The 14,101-nt window shown below is 41.6% G+C and overlaps 2 long non-coding RNA genes across 2 annotated transcripts in view; both read right to left on the bottom strand.

Moving 5' to 3' along the window:
- Nucleotides 1–1,327, bottom strand: part of LOC119409054 — an 8,354-nt gene extending 7,027 nt beyond the window's left edge. The window contains exons 1-3 of the long non-coding RNA XR_005186759.1: nt 1,231–1,327; nt 1,104–1,144; nt 977–1,011 (exon numbers count right to left, since the gene is read on the bottom strand). This is a non-coding gene — a long non-coding RNA (uncharacterized LOC119409054). The remainder of the gene's footprint in view (nt 1–976; nt 1,012–1,103; nt 1,145–1,230) is intronic.
- Nucleotides 1,328–2,403: 1,076 nt separating this feature from the next.
- LOC119409061 lies at nt 2,404–10,034 on the bottom strand. The gene is made up of 3 exons (XR_005186760.1): nt 9,998–10,034; nt 9,805–9,901; nt 2,404–2,523 (listed from the first exon to the last, which is right to left on the bottom strand). It is a non-coding gene; the product is annotated as an uncharacterized LOC119409061 (long non-coding RNA).
- Between the last annotated feature and the right edge of the window lie 4,067 nt (nt 10,035–14,101).

Raw genomic sequence — 14,101 nt, 5'->3', positions numbered from 1 at the left:
ATCTTTGTGAAAAGAAATCGTCCATCGTTAAACAGGGGTGGAGGCCTCCAGGTTCAACTGTCCCCCTCTTACAATGCTGTGATTGCTAGTATCACTCAGCCCTCTGTGAACAGTAAACAGCCATCAGTGTGCTAATGATCCATTGTTAGGCTGATGGTCCTTCTTGAGCATGTGATCAGCTGGTTTTGGTTGTCAGCAGCAAAACTGGTTGATCCACTCTGAGACGGTGCTATTTAAGAGACTGAGCTGAATACAGCACCTCAGACTGAGGAAGTCTCTCGGATGAGAGACGAAACGTTTCTATATTTTTTTGTTGTTTTGCTTTGCTTTGTTTTTTTGAATGTCCAGAGGACCAGATTTAACTTTTTTAGATTTTGTCTTCAGTATTCCTGATACAGATGTAAAACAGATGTGAGGCGGATTTCTACCACAACAAAAAGTCATGTTTTTCAGTGGTTTCATAATACTTTGTATATCTTGGAAAGATTGATTTCCTACAACTACAAAAATATGACTATTTCTCCAAAAATATTGCTAAAATTTGTTCTAAATTGTGAGAAAATATTACCTGTACAGTTTTTATTTCTTTTTCTTTATGCTTCCCCAAAATTTCGGCTGTGTCGTGGCTACATTTAGTTGAAAATGTATTTTTCTTCTTTAATTTCGAGTTTTACCTTTTAGAAAATGCAAAAGAAAACAGAGTCTGGAAACAAGAAATTATCTGTACTTTCTTTAATTTTTTTCCATACTTATCCAGACCTGGAAAATACTAAAACATAATCAAGAAAAAGTTTGTTTAGAGCTGGTAATTTACTCTGACGGGTACTAAATATAAAAAACTAATAATAATGATAATAAAGCAGTATCAAATCTACATGAATTACTTTTATGATAGGTTAATGTTTCTGTGTGAGAAGAAAAACAATTATTCTAAACAGAGCTTTGGGAGTTCAGTGCTGCATTGTTGCAAACGTACCTTTTTTGTACATAAGAAGATAAGCCGTGCTCGACCTGTTGTGATGGAGCAAGAACACGTTAGGTCAACGAGAGCAGAATCAATGCAGACAGTAACAGGTGTACAGAATAACTTTATCTTTACTGACCTCGTCAAGTTCTTTTCTAATTCAAAATCATGTTGTTTGACCTGAAAAATTAAATTGTCAGAACATGTTCTGATTTCAATGAGTATACATTTACCTCTGCCAAGATAAAAAAAAAAACATGCCTTACATGTTTAACAGTATTGTCATTGAAGCAGTACCAGTTTCCAGTTTCAAAGGATTTGATTTCTGCAGTGTAGTGACCTCCTGTTAGAAACCCGTAGTGATGGACCACAGCATAGAGGTCATACCTGCAGTTCTAAAGAGAAAAAAATAAATTAAATTCATTAAAGTCCATTAAAAGCTGTTTATGTTGAATTTCCTCAAACAGGGAGGACTGAAGTAGTGAACTTGTTTTTCAAAAAGGCCATGTGAGGGTGCAGTGTTGCAAGATATTTATCTTCCAGGTAAAAAGTCATTTGCATCACTGGGCGTAGAACCAAAATATTTCTCAACAGAACTTATTTTTAACAAGTCTGAGAGTTTGCAGATGTGTCTGGGTCAAACTGACCAGATAGGAATCTGTTGTTCTGTTTTTATCAATGTTTCTCAAATGGGAAAGTACTGATAAGCCAATAACAACATCTGAATGTAGAATGTTTATATAATCCTTTGACATCAATGGAGGGTATAAAAGTGAACAAGAGCTGTGTTGAAGGGAGGTTTTTTTTCTTTCTTTTGTCGGGTGCTCAGCTGTTCGGCCTGCAAGTTTGTTTTTCTTCCAAAAAAACAGATTTTTCACAAGTTTCAAGATCTGTTTTATTTAATCAGTTTGAAGTTTAAATGTAAACTTGAACCACTACAATACCTGCAGTTCTAAAGAGAAAAAATATCAATTCACTAAAAGTCCATTAAAAGCTGTTTGTGTTGACTGTTTAATACCTGAAGGTTTAGAGTTGGGACCACATCAGCTGTGCGATGAAGCTTGATGTAGCGGCTCTGTGTATCATCAAAGGTGAACCTCTTCAACAGCAGTGTCAGAACATCTGGACTTTGTGTCACCTCGTATTTCTGCATCACACAACAAAAAAAACAACTGCATGCAAGAGAGGCAGCCACCATTTTCTGTTACAAAATTATCTAAAACAATGCGTGGCGTACAATATCTGCGTCCTGCTTTTTGTTGCAGATGTCGCAGAACATCTGGTTTTCCTCGCTGACTTTTTGTTCCTTAAAGAAATCCTCCAATCCTTGCTGCTGTGAACACAACATTGGTCCATTGTGCAAAATATATTGGTTTCTATTATGTAAAATGCTGTACAAATGGTAAATCTTATTCTTAGAGAAAATGTAGTACCACGCTGTAGTTTTCACGGCTTGAATTGTCCATTGAAAGAGGAAGAACCCAGAAGAAGCTCTTGAAATTGTTTGTCTTGCTGCACTCACGGCACATGGTTTTATGATTCAGCTCTCCTTTGAAGATCTAAACATACAAGTACAAATACCGCTGTGAATATTTCACATGAAATAACACTTTGTCCTTGCCATAGGAATGCATAGGAAGCAATGCAGTGTACGGCAAAGTCAATTTTACAGCTACAGTAATCCCTAACACATACGCCGGGTGCTAAAAGATCGTTACGATCTGTTTAAAATTCAAGATGGCTGCCACAGCTACCTCACAAACAAAAAAGGCTAATACTCAATCAGTTTTTTAATTTTTTTATTTTGTGAGTATTTTTGCTGCCACATCAGCATTTTGTTTTCTTATTTGTTTATGTTTACCTTTGAGTCTCTCTGAGTTTTGGTTCTGTACTTTGGGTTCCACTTTTCCACTAAACATGATGGTAGCAAAAAAAATTTTTATATAGTCAACATGGCTGCCACAGTTACTTTGGCAAATGACTACAACTCTGTCCATTTTACAGATGATGAGCTAAAGTTTGGTGTGGTGGTAACTGACAGTTTGGATTTGGGACTTGTTTGGGATCTGGCTGCTTTTTTCACTCATTTTCAGCTCAGTCTTTGTACCTGACCATGGCTGCATGTTGTGTAATATGAGAAAAGTGGAATACTCGTATAGACAGAGAAGAAGGAACTCAATGTCCCTCACCCAAATGTGGGTTACTGGGCCCCAGCCTGGAGCCAGGCCTGGGGGAGAGGCTCACGGTAAGAGCTTGGTGACTGGTTCTGTACCCTGATCAGGCTCAGCCCAAATGAGTTACATGGATTTGCCTTCATGTGGGCCACAACCTGCAAGACGGACCATACGAGTCAGGTGCACAGTGCCATGGGTGGTAGCCAAAGTGGGGGGAGGGTGCACATTGGTGCTCTGACACTGGCTTAGGTTGAGAGGTACCGACTATATATAGTCACCTTGATGCACAGCATGAGCTCCGGAACCTATTTTATTTGCCCTTATTCCACTCTGGAGATGCCTATGGTGAGAGGCACTGGTTTGGTGTGAGTCTACTTATTGCCCCCCGACTTGGTGCCTGTGGATTGGAGTTTTTCCAGGTAGGTAAGAGGGTAAATTTCCTACACCTTTGAGTGGGGGGCCAGACTGTGTCTGTTGTTTGTTACTACGCGCTGAACAGTAATTCTGTATACCCAGCCTTCTTAGAGTGAATACCGAGGGGAGGCGGACCAGCTGGAGACTCCTTTATTTTGCTGGAGGACATCAATGCCCACAGAGGTAGCAACAGTGTGACCTGGAGGAGCATGATGGAAAAGAATGGGCACTCTTATCTGAACCTGAGCAGCATCTGTGCACATGGCAACAGGAGGACACTCAAGACCGAAAATCGATGATAGTGTGAGGATCAGTGTCTTCTAGTGTGTGTCTCCCTCTTATGTACGTTCCAGCTCCTCAGTGTTTCTTCCTTGTTAGGGGTGTAACGGTACACGTGGGTGTACTGAACCGTTTCGGTACGGCATGTTCGGTTCGGCATGTTCGGTTCGGTCCACGTGCGTACCGTTTCGGTTATTTTTTCACTCATTAAATTTTATTAACAAAAGATTATGCGCCGCGGAACTAAAGTTCCTAAACGTGTTTCAGCACGGCGCTATTATCTTGCAGCACGTGCGGCATTAGCATTAGCTTCTCATTGTGGTCTAAAAAAGTTAAATCTGGTCCTCTGAACATTCAAAAAAAAAAAAAAAAACAAAGCAAAAAAAAATATAGAAACGTTTTGTCTCTCGTCCGAGAGACTTCTTCAGTCTGAGGTGCTGTTTTCAGCTCAGTCTCTTAAATAGCACCTTCTCAGAGTGGATCAACCAGTTTTGCTGCTGACAACCAAAACCAGCTGATCACATGCTCAAGAAGGACCATCAGCCTAACAATGGATCATTAGCACACTGATGGCTGTGTACTATTCACAGAGGGCTGAGTGATACTAGCAATCACAGCATTGTAAGAGGGGGACAGTTGAACATGGAGGCCTCCACCCCTGTTTAATGATGGACGATTTCTTTTCACAAAGATGGCCTCCTTTACTCCTCTCTCAAACCATCGTTCCTCTCTGTCCAGGATGTGAACATCTTCATCCCTGAAAGAGTGACCGCTGGCCTGGAGATGAGTGTAGACCGCAGAGTCCTGGCCTGATGATGTTGATCTTCTGTGCTGGGCCATCCTTTTGGCCAGTGGCTGTTTAGTTTCCCCGATGTAAGACTGATCACAGCCCTCCTGACACTGAACAGCATACACAACATTACTCTGTATGTGCCGGGGGACTGGATCTTTGGGATGAACCAGTCTTTGCCGTAATGTATTTTGGGGTTTAAAAGCCACTGGGACGTTATGTTTAGAAAATAAACATCTCAGTTTCTCTGATACTCCCTCAACATATGGAATGACCACTGTTCTGGGTCTGGGTTCCTCCTTTTCACCTGTTGGCTGACTGGAGTCCTGTTTGGGTTTCTTCTCTGCTTTTAGGAAGGCCCAGTTAGGATATCCACATTGCTCTAGAGCCTGTCTTGTGTGGGATTTCTCCTTCTGCCTGGCTCCTGAGCTAGTGGGGACGCTGTCTGCTCTGTGATACAGAGTCCTGATGACTCCTAACTTGTGCTCCAAAGGGTGATGGGAGTCAAACTGCAAATACTGGTCTGTGTGGGTGGGTTTGCAGTACACCTCAGTTTGCAAATGTCCTCTAAGGATGGCCCAGCACAGAAGATCAACATCATCAGGCCAGGACTCTGCGGTCTACACTCATCTCCAGGCCAGCGGTCACTCTTTCAGGGATGAAGATGTTCACATCCTGGATAGAGAGGAACGATGGTTTGAGAGAGGAGTAAAGGAGGCCATCTTTGTGAAAAGAAACCGTCCATCATTAAACAGGGGTGGAGGCCTACGTGTTCAACTGTCCCCCTCTTACAGTGCTGTGATTGCTAGTATCACTCAGCCCTCTGTGAATAGTAAACAGCCATCGGTGTGCTAATGATCCATTGTTAGGCTTATGGTCCTTCTTGAGCATGTGATCAGCTGGTTTTGGTTGTCAGCAGCAAAACTGGTTGATCCACTCTGAGAAGGTGCTATTTAAGAGACTGAGCTGAAAACAGCACCTCAGACTGAGGAAGTCTCTCGGACAAGAGACGAAACGTTTCTACATTTTTTGTTGTTTTGCTTTGTTTTGGGTTTTTTTGAATGTCTAGAGGACCAGATTTAACTTTTTTAGATTTTTCTACCTGGATTATTGAGCATGCATCAGGATATTCTCATTGTGGTCTCCTGTTGGGGAACATTATGTCTTTCTTGTTAAAAGACAAGTGAACAAATCCAAAGCTGTGTGTCGACGTTGTTTCACGGAGAGTGGATCTGCAGCAGCAACACGTCCAACTTGTTAACATGCTTGAAACGACATTATCCAAACGTGAACGTCTCTTCTAGCAGCTTGGTGCAAAGACCGATAGCAGCAGCATTTAAAGAACCTTTATCAGGTAATTCAGATCGGTCCAGAGCAATAACACAAGCTGTAGGAGTTTTTAAAGCTCTGGATCTACGTTTCTGTTGTTGATGCGCCCGCTTTAAAGTTATTGATCCCCGCTACGACATCCCATCACGTCAACACTTCAGCCAAAAAGTTGTAGCATCACTTTATGAAAAAGCTAAAACCGATCGTCAACAAGCCCTGGACCAAGTTAAAGTCCTGCCCTGATGACGATGATGATGACCGAGAGATTCAACCACCTCATAACAACCATTCAAGAAGAGGTATTGTTATTTTATTATTATTATTTAATTAACTTTTTTAAATTTAAAATTATAATCTTATTAACTCTTTTTTTTTTTTACCTATTTGTGTTTTATTTCTAGTCTGGGACAGAGATAGCAGCTGAGTCTTCTTCCTCTTCAGGGAAATCCACCAGAGATCACCTCCAGCTAAGAAGTCTGTGACGAGTGAACTCTGAACTTTTCCAGGGACCTGTCCCACCTGTGGGAGCAGGTCCAAGAAGAGACTGTGAGTAATGATGAGGCCAAATACATCAACTGCAACATTAGCAAAGCTCTATTTCTTTATTCCTGCTACTGTTGTTAGTGAGTGGTTTCCTCCACCACTGGAGATGATGTCACTGCAACTAGATCTGAGCTTTTGGTAGAAAATGTGGACAAGTTGGTCTTTTTGTCCAAAAACTTAAAACTTGATTAGTTAGATTGTAAACAATCTGTTGCTGCTTATTGTTCTGGTTCTGACTGTTATTGTATTTTATTAAGATTTTTATTATTGTTAGTATATTTTATTTATTGTAAAGAGTGCCTTTTATTTAAAATATCATCTAAATGAGTCACTTTTATTTATTTTTATACAAATGTATTGTTTACTTGGCATATTTTCAAAATAAACGTTTTGTAAGTCTTCATTTTGTCTTTTTTTTGTACCGAAAATTAACCGAACCGAGCCCTCCCTGAAACTGAACCAAACTGAAATGTGATTTTAGCGTACCGTCACACCCCTTACTCCTTGTGATCACCTCCTGCCTCTGCCACCTGTTGTCCTTCTCCAGGTGTTTGTGTTTATCCCCTTGTTAGCATGTGTGTATACAAGTCTGTGTCTCTGTGTTCCTCGCTCTCTGGACAGTTCCCTGTCTAGCTCCATGTTCCATCTTCCCTCCTTGTTCCCAGTGTCATGTTAAGTTTGCTGCCCCGTCAGCCTTTTGTTTTCTTTAATAAATTATCTCTTATTCTCAGAGTCCTCGTGGTCTGCCTGCGCTTGGGTTCGACATGTGACCATCAGAACACGATAGATAGACTTTATAGTCATAACATCTTATCTTCGGCTGTATGTTTTGGACACTTGGGTGAAGAGAGAAGATGAACTGTCAACTGAGTTGGACCAGATGGAAGAGGTTGAAAAGACCCAGGAGACCCAAATGTATAGTGAGGGTTTATTGGGAATGCCAAGCAGAAGAATCGGTCAGAAGGACCTTCAATACACCTCAGAGGGAACTATAACCACATCCCAGCTGAGGCGGGGGACATAGAGTCAAACTGGGATCCTGGACGCCTCCCTAGGGAGGTTTCCAGGAATATCTGACTGGGAGAAGACCCAGGGGAAGAATCGGGGAAAGAACCAGTGCACGCAGGAGAGACTGTCTCTCAGTTGGCCTGGGAACGCCTTGGAGTCCTCCCAGAAGAGCTGGAAGAGGTGGCTGTGGAAAGAGATGTCTGGGTCTCTCTGTTTAAGGGGCTGGCCCTGCAACTCAACTTCAGAACAAGTGGAAGATGATGGACGGACTGACAGAAGAAAAGTGGAGCAGAGGAAGGAAAAAGGACAATTTCAAGTCTAAAAAAAATATTTATCCAGTGAACAGTATCTATACAAGAATATAATGAGAATCTACCGTAGAGGCTTCTGAACTGGTCTGACAAAGAATCTTCTCAAAGTACTCAGCAGCATCACGTTGTTCGTACACTGAGAAGAGAGGTGAGAGGAAAAACAAATGTAATTTCATCTCACAGTTTATTTAGACGCCATGAAACCAGAACCATACCATCTATGATGCCCAGCTGTTCTGTGACGTTGTGAGTTTCGGCCCTCCTTCTCTCTAATTCACAGAACAGCTGTTCCAGGTGTTGGTCAAGAGCTGCTGGCTGTTTACTGCAACGTCTGTGACACAGTCAGAAGAATCAGCACCCAGCAAAGTAAAGACAGATCATTATTCAGGACTTAACAACACTTTTTCTCCATGGTGACAGACAACTAGTTGTTCACGTGCAAAAGAAGGACCATCAGCCTAACGATGGATCATTAGCACACTGATGGCTGTTTACTGTTCACAGAGGGCTGAGTGATACTAGCAATCACAGCATTGTAAGAGGGGGACAGTTGAACCCGGAGGCCTCCACTTCTGTTTAATGATGGACGATTTCTTTTCACAAAGATGGCCTCCTTTACTCCTCTCTCAAACCATTGTTCCTCTCTGTCCAGGATGTGAACATCTTCATCCCTGAAAGAGTGACTGCTGGCCTGGAGATGAGTGTAGACCGCAGAGTCCTGGCCTGATGGTGTTGCTCTTCTGTGCTGGTCCATCCTTTTGGCCAGTGGCTGTTTAGTTTCCCCGATGTAAGACTGATCACAGCCCTGACACTGACCAGCATACACAATATTACTCTGTTTGTGCCGGGGGACTGGATCTTTGGGATGGACCAGTCTTTGCGTAATGTATTTAGAAACGTACATATAAAACAAAACGTTTCAGGAAGAAGAACCCATCCGGAGGACCTGACTTAACCTTACTAGATTTATCTACATGGATTATTGAGCATGCATCAGGACATGTTGTCACTTGTTGTTTTTTACAACCACAACCCAACCTTTGGGCAATTTAAAACTGTTAAAAAGAACGTTTTTGATGGTCTTGTTTGAGCCAGAATACAGTATTTTCACTCCAAGCCACTGAAATAAGTGAATTTTGTTTGTAGAGCAGCAACAAGTCTTGGCTACTTTAGTAAAACTATTATTTCTATTAGGGATGCACAATATTATCGGCATGGTATCGGTATCAGCCGATATTAGCGTTAAATTTCAATATCAGACATCGGCCATTCCATTAAAATACCTTGCTGATATAAAAGGCGCTGCAGCACAACGTGATGACGTCACGTGCGCCTACCCGAGCTCACGGCAGAGAGGACAATTCAAAATGTCTGTGGTGTGGAAGTTTTATTTTTCGTTGGTGAGGATGTCGGATTCCGAAGATTTATGGACTACGTTGAGCCTCGCTACATCGTCCCCAGTCTGAGATATTTTTCTGACGTAACGTTACCCGAGTTACAAGCCGTCGTTTCCGACATCATTAAGAAGCTAATAGTCGATGGCACGACTTGTTGGGTGAGTTTTACCACAGACATTTGGACGTCGTGTTAGCCCCGTTAGCATGATTAGTCTCACGGCAACAACAGAGAGACAAAAACTTTGAACTTAAAAAGGCTGTCCTTCACGCACAGGAGTGCAGAGGATCCCACACTGCACCTAGAAACCTGGAACAAGCCTCCACAAGTGAGACAGCTCTGACAAAGGAACGTACATAAAATATTGGTATCGGCATCGGTTATGGCCAAATAAGTTTTAACATATCGGCATATTGGATATCTGCCAAAAATCCAGTATCGTGCATCACTAATTTCTATTGTTGTCTGAAAAACAACACTGGAATAGCCTCGATTATGAAGAAGTTTTACAGAAAGTTTACAAACTTATTAAGACGGCAACACCAACTCTAAACATATTTTTACTTGTATAAAACACAAAACCAAATCTTGTCCGACCTTTTCACGGCCTCTCTAAAGTCTTCAGTCATGAACAGAACCTGCAGCACACTGTTCAGATAGCACGTCAGACCCGGACTCTTCAGGCCATAATAATCTGAAAACAGAAAGGAAGACCTGTCACATCATCTCTCGCGCACTGTGCATAACCTGAATGTTTTTACGTGGTTTAATTTTACTCCACAGCACCTACCAGAGACGGACAAGTTCTCAAGTTTCCTTCTGAACAGTTTTACAAGATTTCGGTCTATGCTGCTGGATTCCATATAAATCGTCGGACATTTTTGCATTTGAATATTTTTACACGTTCAAATTCATCCTGTTGAGACACGACAGATGGAGCAGATGTTGAATCATATCAAACAAATTCACAAGTTAGTAAAAAATAAAAAGGAAAGTACCAACAGAATTGGCAGAAAAGGTCACGGTTTGGTCATTTTATGGACTGACAATCATTTCACTTTGACTGACGACCGTGTAAGAACAAAACACACAATGTTCTATATAAAGAAGCACAACTCCATCCATCCATCCATTTTCTTTACCCGTTTATTCCATTTTGGGTCACGGGGGTCACTGGTGCCCATGTCCAGCAATCACTGTGCGAGGGGCGGGGTACACCCTGGACAGGTCGCAAGTCCATCACAGGGCCACATAGAAACAAACGAGACAAACAACCATTCACTCTCTCATTCACACCTAGGGACAATTTAGAGTTACCAATCAGCCTAACATGCATGTTTTTTTTGGACTGTGGGAGGAAACCGGAGTACCCGGAGAAAACCCACGCATGCACGGAGAGAACATGCAAACTCCACCCAGAAAGGCCCCTGGACCGGGGTTTGAACCAAGGACCTGCTCGCTGAGAGGCAGCAGCTCTACCAGTTGCGCCACCGTGCTGCCCGAAGCACAACTCTTCTTTTTGAATTTGTTCTTTTACACACACACTAATACATGAATGGTGGCAGTATCGATCATTTACAAAAAAGCCGTACGTTTCAGAAACTTTTTCGCTCAGGAAATTTTAGGTTTCTTTTAAAGTATCAAAACCCAGAGGTAGCTTAACAGTTTAAACTGAAGACTGACAAACACTATTTATTATTTAAGAATTAATACTTGCTCTATTAAGTTTCACCTTAAAAATATATTTTTTAAATTATTCTTGCAAATGCTCCCTTCTTCAGGGATCACCACAGAGAACTAACTCGCACAAATACTGAACATGACAGGGAGCCAATGGAGAGAAGCTGAAACTGGAGAGATCCATCTGTCTATACAACACAGTACTGTCCCAGGTGCTTGGAAAACAGCTTTTGTGCTGCCATTAGTACTGAAGGGAGGAGACCCCACTATTTTTGAATTATCGCCCAATCGCCAAACTCTGTATTTTAGCTGAGGTTTTAGAAAAACTGATAAATACTCAAACCAAGAAGTATTTGGACTCAGTATTTTATCTTCTCTCCAATCTGGCTTCAGGAAACTACACAGCACAATGACTGCTTCACTAAAGGTTTTTAATGATGTTGTTGAAGCTTTGGATGCTAATGATTACTGTGCTGCACTTTACTTAGACCTGTCCAAAGCCTTTGATACTGTAGATCATGACATCTTATGCCACAAGCTCTCAGATATTGGCCTCTCAGATCACACTGTTGGCTGGTTCTAAAACTATCTCACAGGTCAGAGGCAATGTGTTCGACAGAACGGTATTTCATCTAGCTACCTAACGATCACCAATGGTGTGCCACAAGGCTCAATTTTAGGTCCCACTCTTTTTACAATTTATATAAATAATGTAGGTCAAAACATTCCTGACGCATCCTTGCATATCTAAGACACTGTTGTTTATTGCCAAGCTAGCACGGTTGCCAAGGTTTTCCAGCTTCTGCAGTCTGCATTTGACATCATTCAGATTTATTCCATCTGAAGCTGGTCCTAAATGCTGACAAAACCAAAGGGATGTTGTTTTCTAACAGAAAGTCAATGACAGCAACTCTTCCTCCTATCTCATCGATGCATGGTGTTCCTATTGAGTTTGTAGTTACTTACAAATACTTGGTAAAATGCCGTCAGTGCAGTTGGAACATGCGCTATCAGGCCATCATTACCTGCAGCGTTTTATTATTATTAACCTTTTTTAACCAGGCAAATCCCATTGAGATCACAGATCTCTTTTGCAAGGGAGGCCTGAGCCTGAAGGCAGTCTAACATGCATGTTTTGTTCTGTGGGAGGAAACCCAAGTACCCGGAGAAAACCCACGCAAGCACGAGAATAACATGCAAACTCCACACAGAAAGACCCCAGAGCCAACCAGGGATTGAACCCAGGACCTTCTTGTTGTGGGGCAACAGTACTAACCACTGAGCCATCGAGCGTTCCCTCAGTGTGGACTAAACTTGGCAAAAATACCTTTTCCTACTCAGTTCCTGTATCCTGTAACACCTTGCAACAAGAACTGAAGTTGTCCTCCTTGATTTCTTTAAGGGGTTTCAAACATTTGATAATGTCAATAGAATAATCAAAGCAGATACGTTCTTGATTTTAGTATTTCACCGTTTTATGGCACCTTGATTTATTGTTTTATACACTACTCTTATTTTAACTGCATTTGTACTGTAGTTTATTGTTGTCATTGTTTACTGTTATTGTTGTCTGTACTTTATATGTTCTGTCTGGAACAGGTTTCTCTTGTAAATGAGTCCACGTGGCTCAATGAGACTAGCCTATATAAATTAAAGGTTGAATGAATGAATGAAAAATAGGATCTCTCTTACTAACTATTCTTGTTCTAGAATTGCGCCGCTCAAGGTGGCTGCATGTTGGAGCAGCTCTGTTACTTTCATTCTGAGATTTTGCTTTTGGAAACTTTAATTCCTCTTTTTCTGGATGTAAAGCACATTTTTTGGATGATTATTTCCTCTGGTATCAGATGCTGTGCAGCTGGAAGGATTTTTACTGAAACTTTTTTAGTTTTGGACATTTGTTATGATGCGTAACCATGGCAACGAGGCAGTTTTCTACAACCAACAGCAGCTGATTAACATCTCAAAAGCTCAAATAATATCTCAACTACAGCCCCAAATCTCAAATGAGTTGAAAAGGATGTTCTGTGAATGCATTCCCATCTACCTGCCAGCTGTGCTCGAGTGCCTGACCACTGAGATCCTGGAACTAGCAGGAAACATGGCTCACGACAGTGGAAGGACAGGATCGTCCCTCAGCACCTACAGCTGGCTGTCCACAGTGACAAGGAGCTTGGCAGACTGCTGGGAGGAGTGGCCATCGCTCTGGGAGGAGTTCTGCCCAGCATTAAGGTGGTCCTACAGCCCGGGGGAACCGAGAGGCCAGCCGAGTCTGGGTGGACGGATCGGACGGCATCTGCTGCCAGTTTCTTAGGATCTACTGTGGGAAAGACCTTTACAAGAGATCCTTCCTGTCTACAGCCATCAGCATCTATAACATCTCTTAATGAAACGAGGATAACGAGTTACAACAACAAATAATTTCCCTTTGGGATTAATAAAGTATTTTTGAATTTGAATTGAATTAACTCCAGTTAAGACTCTGGCAGCAGCATTTTGGATTAACTGAAGACTTTAAAAAAGTATTTGGACACCCAGATAACAAACCATTGCAACAGTCCAGCATAGATGTAACAAATGTAAGAACCAGTTTTTCTGCATTACTTTTAGATGTTTCTAATTTTAGTGATATTATGCAGGTGGAAGAAGGTGGTTCTGGTTTAGAGTAAGTACAAGTGTTGTAATTATACTGATCAAATCCTGAAAATATTGCACAATATTGTGAGATCCTGTGTGATCTGTTAGCACTCAGATTATGTTAAGAATGACTCTCAGCACAGCACATTCTAAATCTAGCTCATTATTTGTAAAGACTTATTTATAGCTGGCTTAAGTAACGTCTACTAGCTGTGGTGGCCATCTTGAACTGGGTTGCCTCCAACAGTCAGTCAGTTGTGGTATCCTTAGATAATTACTACTACCGGTAATTGGCTTTTTTAATGGATGTGACTGTTTCTGTTCCGTGCCCGGACACAACTTCTGTTGTGACTTGGCGCTATATAAACAAACTGAATTCCATTTAATTGAATTACGCATCCAATGCTTACATACCGAGAGATTCATTCAAATCCGCCCACAAGTTCATGAGATATTTTGCTAACAAACACAGTGTTGACTAACAGGTATGTGCAGCCCTTGTGACTGGCTCTCAGCTACTACCATACTAATTGTGAGCTCAATTTTTGTAAAGTTGACCAGGTTAGAGCCATTGTTG

This window comes from Nematolebias whitei, chromosome 1 (assembly GCF_014905685.2).
Source record: "Nematolebias whitei isolate Nwh7 chromosome 1, NemWhi1, whole genome shotgun sequence".
Taxonomy (NCBI): domain Eukaryota; kingdom Metazoa; phylum Chordata; class Actinopteri; order Cyprinodontiformes; family Rivulidae; genus Nematolebias; species Nematolebias whitei.
The sequence above is the reverse complement of the archived record's forward strand: the minus strand, read 5'-3'. Positions and strand labels throughout refer to the sequence as shown.